Genomic DNA, 12,791 nt, shown 5'->3' with positions numbered 1-12,791 from the left:
ACCGTCAGGGTCTTCAAATGTTACAGGATCTTGAGGATGAGAACTCTAGACTATGGGGTTCTGGTCCATTTACGGACCTTAAACCATCCAGCAAGAATAACCCTCCGTCTCTGTTTAGTCCAGAAATTGATATATTTGAGAAATTGGTGAAAAATGATTTAAAAACCTTGACAACTTATCACAAACCAAACTCTAACTTGACTCAAGGACAAATAAAAGCGTTGAAATCTTTGGAAAATAACTCTAAGATCATTATTAAGGAGGCTGATAAAGGTGGCAATATAGTAATACTAAATAGACCACATTACGTGGAAATGTGCCGTAGACTTCTGCATGATTCTACAACATATAGCACCCTCTCTCATGACCCGACTAACCTATTCTTGACACAATTACGGGACCTGTTACAACATGAATTGACCAATGGCAATATCGATACCAACGAATATCGCTTTATGTATTCTTCTTCTCCGACCATTGCGACATTTTACGCATTACCGAAGATACATAAGGGGACGAACCCAATCAAGGGACGCCCGATTGTTTCTGGGGTTAATAATCTTACCCAAAACATCAGCATTTATGTTGACAAGATCCTACGTCCTTACGTTCTATCATTACGATCTTACGTAAGAGATACGATGGACGTTCTTAGGATTCTTGAAGGTATCACCATCGAATCAGACGTCCTACTGGCATCACTGGACATTGAAGCTTTATATAGCTCAATCCCCCATGAGGGGGGTCTGGCGGCAGTATCTTTCTTCCTTCAGCAAAGAGGTGTGCAATTTGAAAGTCATAACCAGTGTGTTGTCAACCTACTGGAGTTTATCCTTAAACACAATTATTTTGTGTTTGACTCTGAGTACTTCCACCAGCTCAGGGGTACAGCGATGGGGACGCCTTGTGCCCCATCTTATGCTAATCTGTACCTGGGCTGGTGGGAGGAAAAGGTCATATACAACAACTCACAGTGGTCTGACAATATTGTACTCTGGTTACGTTACATTGATGACATCCTCATCCTATGGAAGGGTACATCTTCTTCTTTTGCGACCTTTGTCGAGACACTAAATACCAACACCTTAAACCTACGCGTGACTAGCGAGATTAGTGCTACGACATTACCCTTCCTTGACATCCAGATTGTCAAAAATGAGGATGGTACCATCGCATCCACTCTTTATCGAAAGAAGACTGCTACCAACAGTCTATTGGGGTGGCAGAGCTACCATCCGACCCCTTTAAAACGTGGTATCCCGAAGGGTCAATTTCTTCGGTTACGTCGGAATTGCTCTGATGAAACTACATTTCTCTCAGAGAGCAAAAAACTGATGAAACGATTCAGTTCAAGAGGGTACCCAGAGGAAACAATTCTCCAGGCCTATCAATATGCGTCCAAACAACAACGTACCGTCTTATTAACACCAAAAGTACGTTCTACCGACCACTCTCCAAGAGTGATTGGTACATATGATACAGCCTGTCCCCAGATACGTGATATTCTTTCTCACTATTGGGACATTTTGAAAAATGATCATGATATCAGTGAGTACATTTCCCAAAAACCCTGTATAACATACAGACGAGGCCATAATTTAAAGGACCACTTGGTCAAAAGCCATTTACCACCGGACGAATCCAAAATCACCTGGCTAGGATCGAATCGTCCAAAAGGCACTTTTCCCTGTCACTCTTGTGCTGCTTGCCCCTTCATCCAGAAATCAAGTTCCTTCACCTGTGCTGTTTCCCATCGCACATACAAATGTCACGATTTTATTAATTGTAAGACCAGAAATGTGATATACATGGCCACATGTCCATGCCCAAAAAACTACATTGGCAAGACAATCCAGGAATTTCGCCGGAGGATTCTTGGCCATGTGGGGAACATCGAAAGACACGAATCCACCCCCCTAGCGGATCACATGTGGTTGGTACATAACGGCGATGCGCACTTATTAAAATTTCAGGGCATTGAACTTTTGCGCACGCACGGGAGACGAGGGAACATAGATCAACGCCTTTTGCAAAAAGAAGCCTCCTGGATCTTTCGTTTCAATAGCCTTAGTCCATCAGGCCTTAACGAAAGCTTATGTTTTAATTGCTTTTTGTAATCATGAAAAAAAGTCCTTGTTGTCACTGACATATCTTTGATGTGCTCAACCGCCTCTGCTTTTTGACAGCCACTCTATTCTCTATTGTGAGAACTTATATTTGTCTGTCTATTATATACAGATATAGTTTACGATATGAAGTCTCAGAATTTTTCTAATTTGACTCTCATTTATCAATGTATCCACGAAGATATCCCCAACTTTTTTTGGATTATATTACCTTAATCTATAAGCTAAATAAGTAGATTTACATATTCTGTATCAACTATAATAAAAAAATCTGCTTGCTCCTTCTCGTCGCTCTCCAGCACTGACGGCTGTACTAGCTGCCAGTGCTCTAAGCTCCTTTGCCCTTAACAGCAATGGGACTTTCTTCCCATACATGTGACCAACTCTGGGATCACATGACCGGCGTATTGACGCTACCGGCGACCAACGCATGCGTGATGACGTCACGCGCATGCGCGAACTTCCGGTCTGCCGCTCGGAGCTACACCGGAGACTACACAACAATCGGGACTCCAGGTAAGCGATCAGAGACGCTTCTTAGCTCTCTGCACTGATTCGCTACCTGTCTATTCATAATAGGAATCTCCCAAGTGCTGAACTTCTAAGTTGGAGCACTTAATGACCCTAGTCCGGCCCCTCTACTCCCCGGACCTCATTGATTGGGCTATGTCTGAATTCCCCTCCCAGGGGATGGCCCAGTCTAGCAATATATGGGCACACTGCTATTCAGCCTCACACTACTCCTGTGGCTCACCATCAGGGCCACAGGCTTTATCTTTTTGCTTTATTTGCTTTATGTTTTTTGGGGGCTTTGGGAAAGCTTTGTTAGGCTAAACTATCTACAGGCCTAGATAGCACTCCTCTTATGCCTATCGGGCATTTAGTAGAATTGCTGTCCTCTGTCTCTGTCTATGACCCTCCGGATTGTCTGCATCATCCCAGACATATCGGAAAAAGAAGGGCTACTAGACTCTATTACCTATTACTCAGGGGGACTGTCTGAATTCTTTTAGTAACCCTTTGTTACCCACTCTAACCTCTATCTATCCTCTGGCAGAAAAACAATTTTCTCCTAAGATAGAATTTTTGAGGCTATCTAGCCTACTGCATTACTCTTGCCACTGTCCTCAATTAAGGGACAAAACTACACTATGATATCCTGGCTATTTTGGATCTTAATATAAACCACTTGCCGGGACATAGATACGTTTTGGCAGAGTATTCAGTTTGCCTGTTGTTCCCAAATCATTGCTCCTCATTATTCTAATATTTACCGAACTCTTGTCTATCACAAATACTGACAGCAAAAAGTCAGATCGGTCTTTGTCCTCTTAAAATAATCCAAGTGCTCCTGATGAACCACATTCGTGTGGAGAAACGCGTCGAGCCGAGTCTACTACAACTGAATGACCACGCTTTGCGCCATATACCTTGCGCAAGCGAGAACTGTTGTTCATGTAGTCTATGATACCTAGACCATATTGTGAGCCAAGTCTACTACAATTGAATGACCACGTATTGCGCTATATACATCGCGCAAGCGAGAACTGTTGTTCTTGTAGTGTATGATACCTAGACCATTTTATGGAACGCTGTGCGCTCTATTCTCTATCATATAGGGGCTAATTCTGGTAGGAAGTGACTTCTTACGAAAATTATCATTCTACTGTGGGCACTATTTTTATGCCCTTACAGCAGTTTGAGTCACTTTCCAAAACCCCCCCCTGTGATTGATAAAACAGAGGTCCTAACGCTATTTGTCCTCTGGCAATACCGATTATCTTCAGCCTCTAATTATTTCCTTTTTAAGGATGAGGCGTCCTTTTGTGATAATTTTGGATGTTTTGTTTGTCTATATGTAACGTGTGTGTGTCAGCCCATGTTTTTTAGATATTTTCCAATAAAGTTTGTAATTTTTAGTCTATAACTGTGATTCGGGCCCTATACTATAATTTATAGACTTATTCCGTCTCTGTGACAAATAAAGTCTGATCAGTGTCGAGACTTCCACCCTTCCCAAGAACAGGGGTCACATGTCCACCTTTTCTTGTCCCAGTGGGGTCGCTACACCCACCCATAGTGACATGGATTTTGAATGGAGTAGTGGTCGTACATGCACGGCACTCCTCCATTCATTTCAATGAGGCTGAAGAAATAGCAGAGTTTAAGCGCTTCGCTATTTCCAGCAGTCCCATTAAAGATAAATGGTGGCACCGTGAATGCACAGCCAGCTCCTCCTTTCAATTTCCTCCTCACTGCGGGGAGATGCAGTGACCCTGCGGTTGTGAGAAGAGAGGGACCCTCATTCTCTAGAGTGGTGGGGATCGCATAGCTGAGACCCCACTGATCAGACTTTAATTGCCTATCGGCGATAAAAGTCATTCTTGATAGTTTAAGCCCTTTAAACATCTCAGACATGTTCATGATCTGCTGGAGCATTGAAAGAGGTATACTGATCCTGAGTTATATCTTGTATTACTGTATAAGGGCTTAGTCACACGGTCGGTTTTTTTTTGCCCGATTTGCAGATGCGCTTGCGATCCGTATCTATATTTACCCAATGCTTTGCAACGGGAACGGTCACATGTCCGTTTTTTATGCGGATGTGCCGAAAATTATATGACACAACGATTCGCAGAACACATGTAACTGCGTTCTGCGCAAATCGGTGTTCTTGTATGTGCGCTCAATGAGAACATATACTAAAAATCATTCTCCCGCCTGATCCCTGACAGCTGCAAAAAGGTGAGTATATATATTTTTTAATTTTTTACACTTTTTTTGGATGCTTTTCAGGGAAGGGCTTATAATTGAAGCCATTCCCTGAAAATTACTACAGCAATTGCCGGCAGCTGTATTCCGGTTCCATTGACTTCAATGGGAGAACACCGTTCTCCTCTGCCACAGCTGTGGCAGAGGACAGTGGGCAGCGCTCTTTTTGAGCGTAAAACGCCCGTGTGACCGGACCTTTTGGGATGATAAACGCTGCTAGTAGCGGTTTTTTCAGCCGTGACGCCATTTTTTGTGCGCATCAGTTTTGCACACAAAAAATCACGCGAAAAAATGCCCGTGTGACTAAGCCCTAACTCAGAGCTGCAATCGCTGTCCTGCTGATGGATTCACTGCATACAAATAGTATATTACTTTTATTGCGTATTGATCTGGACTTAGATCCTGTTTTATACTCCAGAGCTGCACTCACTTATCTGCTGGTGGAGTCGCGCATAATGCACACTTCTAAAAGAACCAATGGCTTCCTATAGAAGCGTTAATATGTGTGGAATTTGAAGCGCAAAACAGTGCGCACCTAAAAAAGATAGGACATGGTGTGCGCTGTTGGTGTGCATTTTTCAGGAGTTTCCCTTGACTCCTATGGGAGCAGGAGTTAATAGAAACTCCTATGCTGGAAATAAATTCCCCGCTGCTTACAGCAGGGCATTTAAAAGGTGCTTCTGGCCAAAAGCTCCTTTTTAAATGTCCCGCTGTTAACCCCTTAGTCCCTGCAGGGATGAGGGGACTTTCCGAGGGTTCCCATTAATCTCCGCGGGGAGTCCCCTCATCACTGGACATTGTGACAACACTGTCACAACATTCAGTGATGAAGGGACTGCAGTGGGGACGAAAGAATCCACTGACATAGCTGTGGCAGAGGACCACGATGCTATGCCATTGCTTTTAGTGGAGCTGGTGCTGCTGCCGCCCCATTGAAAGCAATGGTATGAAGGCAAACCCTGCAAGTTCTTAATTCCTGCACTATCTGTCTCCCACTGAAGATCAAAAATCTGACGTGCTCTCTCAAACAAGTCTATGGGATAGCATGCACATGGCAATCTGAAAAGATTTTTGTGTACTGATCTTCAGTGGGTGACATTGCAGGAATCAGGGAGTGGGTAAATATTAAATATACATCACCCGACTCCCTGTCACTTTCCTCTAACAGCATCATAACATAGTTTATTCTATAGTAAGACGGTGCAGATTCCTTTTTTGGTCCTGCCAGTTAGGTTAAGGTCTGGACTTTCATAGTATGCTAGGCTGAAAAAAGACAAATGTTCATCCAGTTCAGCAGTTTTCACCACCCTCCCTCCCCCACACCTTGTTGATCCAGAGGAAGGCTAAAAAAAACAATGAGGCAAAAGCCAATTTACCCCATTTTGGGGGAACAAATCCTTCCTGACCCAATAATGGCAGTCAGAATAATCCCTGGATTAATATTTGAAAATTTCCTACCTGACTCCAAGACTAGCAGTTGGAAGATCCCCGGATCAACAACCCCTCTAGTTATTTAAGGTCTACATCCTGTAATGTAGCGCTCTAAAAAGTCATCTAGTCCCCTCTCTTAAACTCCTCCATTGATTTTGCCATCACCATGTCCTCAGGCAGAGAATTCTATAGTCTCACTGCTCTTACAGTAAATAACCCTGTCCTGTGTTGATGATGAAACCTGCTTTCTTCTAGATGTAGCGGATGCCCTCTTGTTACTGTTGCAGTCCTGGGTATAAACAGATCATGGGAGAGATCCTTGTATTGTTCCCGAATGCATTTATACATAGTTATTTGGTCGCCCCTTAACTGTCTTTTTTTGCAGGGTGAATAATCCCAATATTGACAGTCCTCTCGTTCCATTTATTAATTTTGTTGCCCTTCTTTGAACCCCCTCCAGCACTGTAACATCTTTCCTGAGCACCGGTGACCAGAATTGTACGCAGTATTCCATGTGAGTCCTGACAAGTGCCTTATATAGTGAAAGAATAATGTTCTCGTCCCTCTCCCCTATATCTCCTTTAATGCACCCCAAGACTTTATTAGCTTTTGCAGCAGCTGACTGGCATTGATTGCTCCAGTTAAGTCTACAGTCCACTAGTAACCCCAGGTCTTTTTCCATCTCACTTTTCCCTAGCAGTACCCCATTCAGTGTATATTGGTGACATCCGTTTCTCCTGCCCATGTGCAGAACCTTACATTTTTCGATGTTGAACTTCATTTGCCATTTTTCTGCCCAAGCCCCCAACTTATCTAGGTCTATTTGTAGCCGCACATTGTCCTCCGTTGTATTGATTATCTTTGAGTTTTTCCAATATCTTATATTTTATTTAATCAAATCTGATGTTGATTTGCTCATGTCCTTGGGATCATTGTCAGTTGCAAACTTGGATGTATATAAGGTCTAAAACTTGGATTTCTTAGTCAGGCAACCCACATGACCATCAATGAAAATATGATTACACCTCTTCATTACCAATATATGAGAGGTCAAAACTGTTCACAGGGTTCTTTTAAAAAGCAGAATTGCTGAACATGTGATGCAAATAATGCTCACTAGGGGGCTCCCTACACTTATTTCTTAATTCTTAAGACATCAAGACTGGTGAAGTCAGTTGTAGCTATTATACAGTATAAATCATTGTGATGCTCAGTGTTAGCCTGGCACTATCCTTCTCATCCAGAAGTTCTGTGAACCGGTACAGGGGGCCGCTTCTCTACCGTCATATCAAAAGAAAATGAAAACAAAGATCTGGTACCGTGTTAGCCAGTACAGCAAAATGTGATTGTTCCCAGCAAGAGAAACGACGTAATCTTGTAGATATGATACCTTTTAATGGCTAACAAAAATACATGATGTAATAATAGCGAGCTTTCGTACCAACGCAGGGTACTTCTTCCGGCTTAAATGGATTGGATCTGAAGAGGCATGCATATTTATACACACTTATAACATACATACTTATGACAAGGCACAGATATGGATGGGATTGGTTCGCACTTAAAAGGAATTCTGCAAACCAGAAAACAAACTTTTTTTGTCTAGGCACTGATAGCGGAGTGAAAGTTTTATGGTCTCTAAATTACTGTTGGAGGGGGGGAAAAGGTCAACAGGCTTGAATTGTTATAAGAGATACACAAACATTTTTAGCTAAATACTGATAAGGGAGTGAAAGTTTATGGTCCCTGAATTACTGTTGATGGGGGTCTTATCTGTATAATAAATGTCTCACACTTCCCATTCACGCATAAATCCTGGGGAATAATTTAACCCAGTATTCAGCGTGTCAAAGGTTGTTATCAATTTATACTCCTAAATTCTTCTGTGGTTTTGTGACTTGAAACCACCCTTCAATATCAAAACTCTCATATCTCCTATGTCATGTTCATGGCTAGAGAAGTGTTCGGCCACAGGCAATTCTCTTCTTCTGTGTTCAATCGTGTGGCGATGAGATCTCATCCTGGCTTTCAGTTTCTGTCCTGTTTCTCCAACATAAAGACCCCCAACAGGACATTTACTGCACATGATCAGGTACACAACATTGGACGAGGAACATGTGAATGTCCCCTGGATCTTATAGTCCTGCTGTGTGTTGGGGATCCGTATCCTGTCCGCAGTCAGTACATGTGAGCAGGTCTTACAGCTCCTTACATTACAGGGATAAGTTCCTTTTTGTGTGTCAGAGGGTAATGCACTCCTGATTATAAAGTTCCTCAAGTTAGGAGGTTGCCTGTAACACAGAAGCGGAGGGTCCGGGAATATGGTTTTCAGACGGTCATCCTTGTGCAGGGTATGGTGGAGTTTTCTTGCGGTTTTCCTTAGTACCTCTAGTTGCGGATTGTAGGTCACTACTAGAGGCACACGATTGTTTCTTTCCTTCTCCTTGTATTGGAGTAGTTGACTTCTGGGTATCCTGGTGGCTCTGGTGATTTGGTCATCAATTGAGGTGGGATGGTAGCCCTGATTTATAAATGTTCTTTTAAGATGGTACAAATGTTCCTCTCTGTCTGTTGGGTTGGAGCAGATCCGGTTGTATCTGATGGCCTGGCTGTAGACAATGGACTTTTTGATGTGTTTAGGATGGAAACTGTCCCATCTGAGGTATGTGGGCCGATCAATCGGTTTTCGGTACAGGGATGTCTGTATTGAGTTATTTGAAATCTTTATGGTGGTGTCCAAAAAGTTGATTTCTGTATGCTAGTAGTTTAATGTCAGGTTTATGGTGGGGTGGAATGCATTGAATCTTTCATGGAATTTTATTAATTCTTGTTCGGTGTTGGTCCAGATGATCATGATGTCATCAATGTAGCGGAAGTAGGCCAATGGTTTGTTGGGGCAAGAGGCCAGAAAGTCACTCTCCAGTTTTGCCATAAAAAGGTTGGCATATTGCGGTGCCATTTTACTGCCCATGGCAGTCCCTGTGAGTTGCAGGAATTTCTCTTTGCCAAAGGAGAAATAATTGTGTGTGAGAATGAATCTTGTGAGTTGTAGCACTGCATCAGAGGCGACCCCATTGGCCTCAAGGTGCGCCTGGCAGGCAGTCAGTCCATCCTCGTGTGGGATGTTGGAATATAAGGATTCCACATCCATAGTGGCCAGGATGGTGCCATTGGGGAGGGGACCTACGGTTGACAGTTTGTTCAGTAGGTCCGTGGTGTCTTGCAGGTAGCTGGTTGTGTTTCTCACCAGTGGTTTGAGGATGCCTTCCACCCATCCTGAGATTCCTTCAGTGAGGGTTCCCACACCTGAGATAATCGGTCTTCCTGGGTTGCCAGCTTTGTGTAGTTTTGGAAGCATGTAGAATGTCCCCACCTTGGGGTTCTCCGGTATCAAGTCCAGAAGTTTTGTGGAGCCCACAGACAGGCTTCTAATGACCCTTCTCAATTCCCTCACATATTTCTGAGTCGGGTCTTGATTCAGTTTAGTGTAGTATCTGGTGTCCGTCAGCTGTCTGTTTGCTTCCTTTTTGTAGTCCGATGTGTTCATGAGGACTATAGCCCCACCCTTATCTGCAGGCTTAATTGTGATTTCCTTGTTGCTCTTAAGTGCATGGATGGCCCTTCTTTCCTGCATATTGATATTAAATGTTTCACTTCCATGCTTGTCCAGTATAGTGGATTGCACTGCATGCCTAAAGGAGTCTATGTATTTGTCCAAAGTGCGACTCCGGCCAGGAGGGGGCATCCAATCAGACTTCTTTTTGGCCCCAAGTTTATCCTGTGTTTGTGTGCTTGAAAGGCCTGTGTCCTCTTTATCATGAAAGAATTCTTTCAGTCTTAGTCTTCTGAAATATTCCTCCATGTCACTACAAAGTTCTGTTTTGTCAAGTGTTTTAGTGGGACAGAATGAAAGTCCCCTGGAGAGGACACTGAGCTCCACCTTACTGGGGTTGTGAGATGGCAGATTGATAACACAGCTGACTTTACCTTTGTCCGTGTACTGACTGCGGACAGGATACGGATCCCCAATACACAGCAGGACTATAAGATCCAGGGGACATTCACATGTTCCTCGTCCAATGTTGTGTACCTGATCATGTGCAGTAAATGTCCTGTTGGGGGTCTTTATGTTGGAGAAACAGGACAGAAACTGAAAGCCAGGATGAGATCTCATCGCCACACGATTGAACACAGAAGAAGAGAATTGCCTGTGGCCGAACACTTCTCTAGCCATGAACATGACATAGGAGATATGAGAGTTTTGATATTGAAGGGTGGTTTCAAGTCACAAAACCACAGAAGAATTTGGGAGTATAAATTGATAACAACCTTTGACACGCTGAATACTGGGTTAAATTATTCCCCAGGATTTATGCGTGAATGGGAAGTGTGAGACATTTATTATACAGATAAGACCCCCATCAACAGTAATTCAGGGACCATAAACTTTCACTCCCTTATCAGTATTTAGCTAAAAATGTTTGTGTATCTCTTATAACAATTCAAGCCTGTTGACCTTTTCCCCCACCTCCAACAGTAATTTAGAGACCATAAAACTTTCACTCCGCTATCAGTGCCTAGACAAAAAAAGTTTGTTTTCTGGTTTGCAGAATTCCTTTTAAGTGCAAACCAATCACATCCATATCTGTGCCTTGTCATAAGTATGTATGTTATAAGTGTGTATAAATATGCATGCCTCTTCAGATCCAATCCATTTAAGCCGGAAGAAGTACCCTGCGTTGGTACGAAAGCTCGCTATTATTACATCATGTATTTTTGTTAGCCATTAAAAGGTATCATATCTACAAGATTACGTCGTTTCTCTTGCTGAGAACAATCACATCAAAAGAAAAAGAATGAAGAGTAATCAAAATGGGGGTCGTGATGGTTTTATGAAGAACACAGTGGGGCATGGGACTGCAAATGGCTGTTTTTTTCATTTTTAGACAGTTGTTATCATTTCAACATTCAATACCACCACATAATATCCAAATAGTGAAGGAGTTAAAGTCCCTGGTGGTCTAGGGGAGTGAATGGTTAGTTGTTAAAGGGGTTGTCCAGATTCCAGACAACATGTTCTCTTCAGTACCTAGTGTACTAAAATAAGAAAAGGAGCAATGCTTACCTGTTCCTTGACACCGCGATCCAACATCTGACCAGTAACAGGACAACATCTTTTAGTTTTTGGTGGTCCAGAGTAGTGATGAATGATTAGTGAATTAATCGATTTGGGTCGATATCAGCCCAATTTCACAAATATCACCATGAATCTGGATCTCCGTTTCTGACTCCCATTAAAGTCAATGGGAGTAATAATTTCACGAAGTTGTCCTCCTGAAGGTCCTCAATGCAAGCAAAGACCCTCAAATTGCACGGGAATACGGCTACACATCTGGGGAACACTGTGCTCTTCCCAAAAGTTGTTTAAATAGTGTACAGTGGTGTAGGGGTCAATCGTAGTACAGGGGTGTCAATGAAAACAACAGAAAGCCCACATAGGATCTCCTTGATTAAAAAAGAGGCGGAGGAAGAGGGAGCAGGACGAGGCTGACTCTTCACCCTCAGGAACAGATGAGCTCTTCAAGGCAGCGGGTGGTGGGACTTCATATGCAGTATGAGCATAAAGTTTATTACATTCTGCTACAACTAGAGATGAGCGAGCATGCTCGTTTAAGCCTGCTACTCTAGCGAGTAGCAGCATGCGGGGGGGGGGGGGCGGGGGGGGGGGGAGCAGGGGAGAATGAGAGAGATCTCTCTCTCCTCCCTACCCCTGCTGCTCCACCGCTGGCCAAAGCCGCCCCCCCCCCCCCCCCCCCCGCATGCTGCTTCAGTGAGTACACAGTTACTCGAAAAGACTGCTACTCGCTCATCACTAGCTACGACTTGTTACAAGAACTGGCGTTGTTCTTCGTATTTGGTCATACTTGAATTAAAATCTTGGATTAATTTGCCACCTTTATCTGCTGTGGCATTTACAACCTTTAATTTTTCTTCTATCATTTTACCTTTCAAGTAATCAGGGATCACTTTCCAAGAAAGAAGTTGCAATTTTGAACCATTTAAAAAAAAAATCAAAAGTTTGAGGAAAAATAAAAAAATGTATCTCCTTGATCAACAGCAAATGTGCTTCTTCAAGGCTGAATTGTGCTCTTATCTTTTTGAGAGCAGGAGGTTGAAAATGAATTAGATGACAGAAATGTAATAATTTCAAAGCCATTTTTTTCCTTCTTCCTTCAAAGTTTCATCAAAAAACCCCAAATGCCACTTGTTCTGAATTTAGATACCACAGCTGATTTATACATTTGCCTATTGCTTTCTCTGATACCTCTTTTTCATTTTTTTTAATAATTTATAAGCAAACTTAACAATTGCAAATCTTGGTTGGAGGGCATAGCCGCCTTGGAGGCATTAACCCCTTGAGTGGCACGCCCGGAAAATTTCCGTGACGAGCTCCACTGCTCA

The sequence above is a fragment of the Eleutherodactylus coqui genome, chromosome 9 (assembly GCF_035609145.1).
Source record: "Eleutherodactylus coqui strain aEleCoq1 chromosome 9, aEleCoq1.hap1, whole genome shotgun sequence".
Classification (NCBI taxonomy): Eukaryota; Metazoa; Chordata; class Amphibia; order Anura; family Eleutherodactylidae; genus Eleutherodactylus; species Eleutherodactylus coqui.
Note: the sequence above shows the minus strand (reverse complement) of the source record.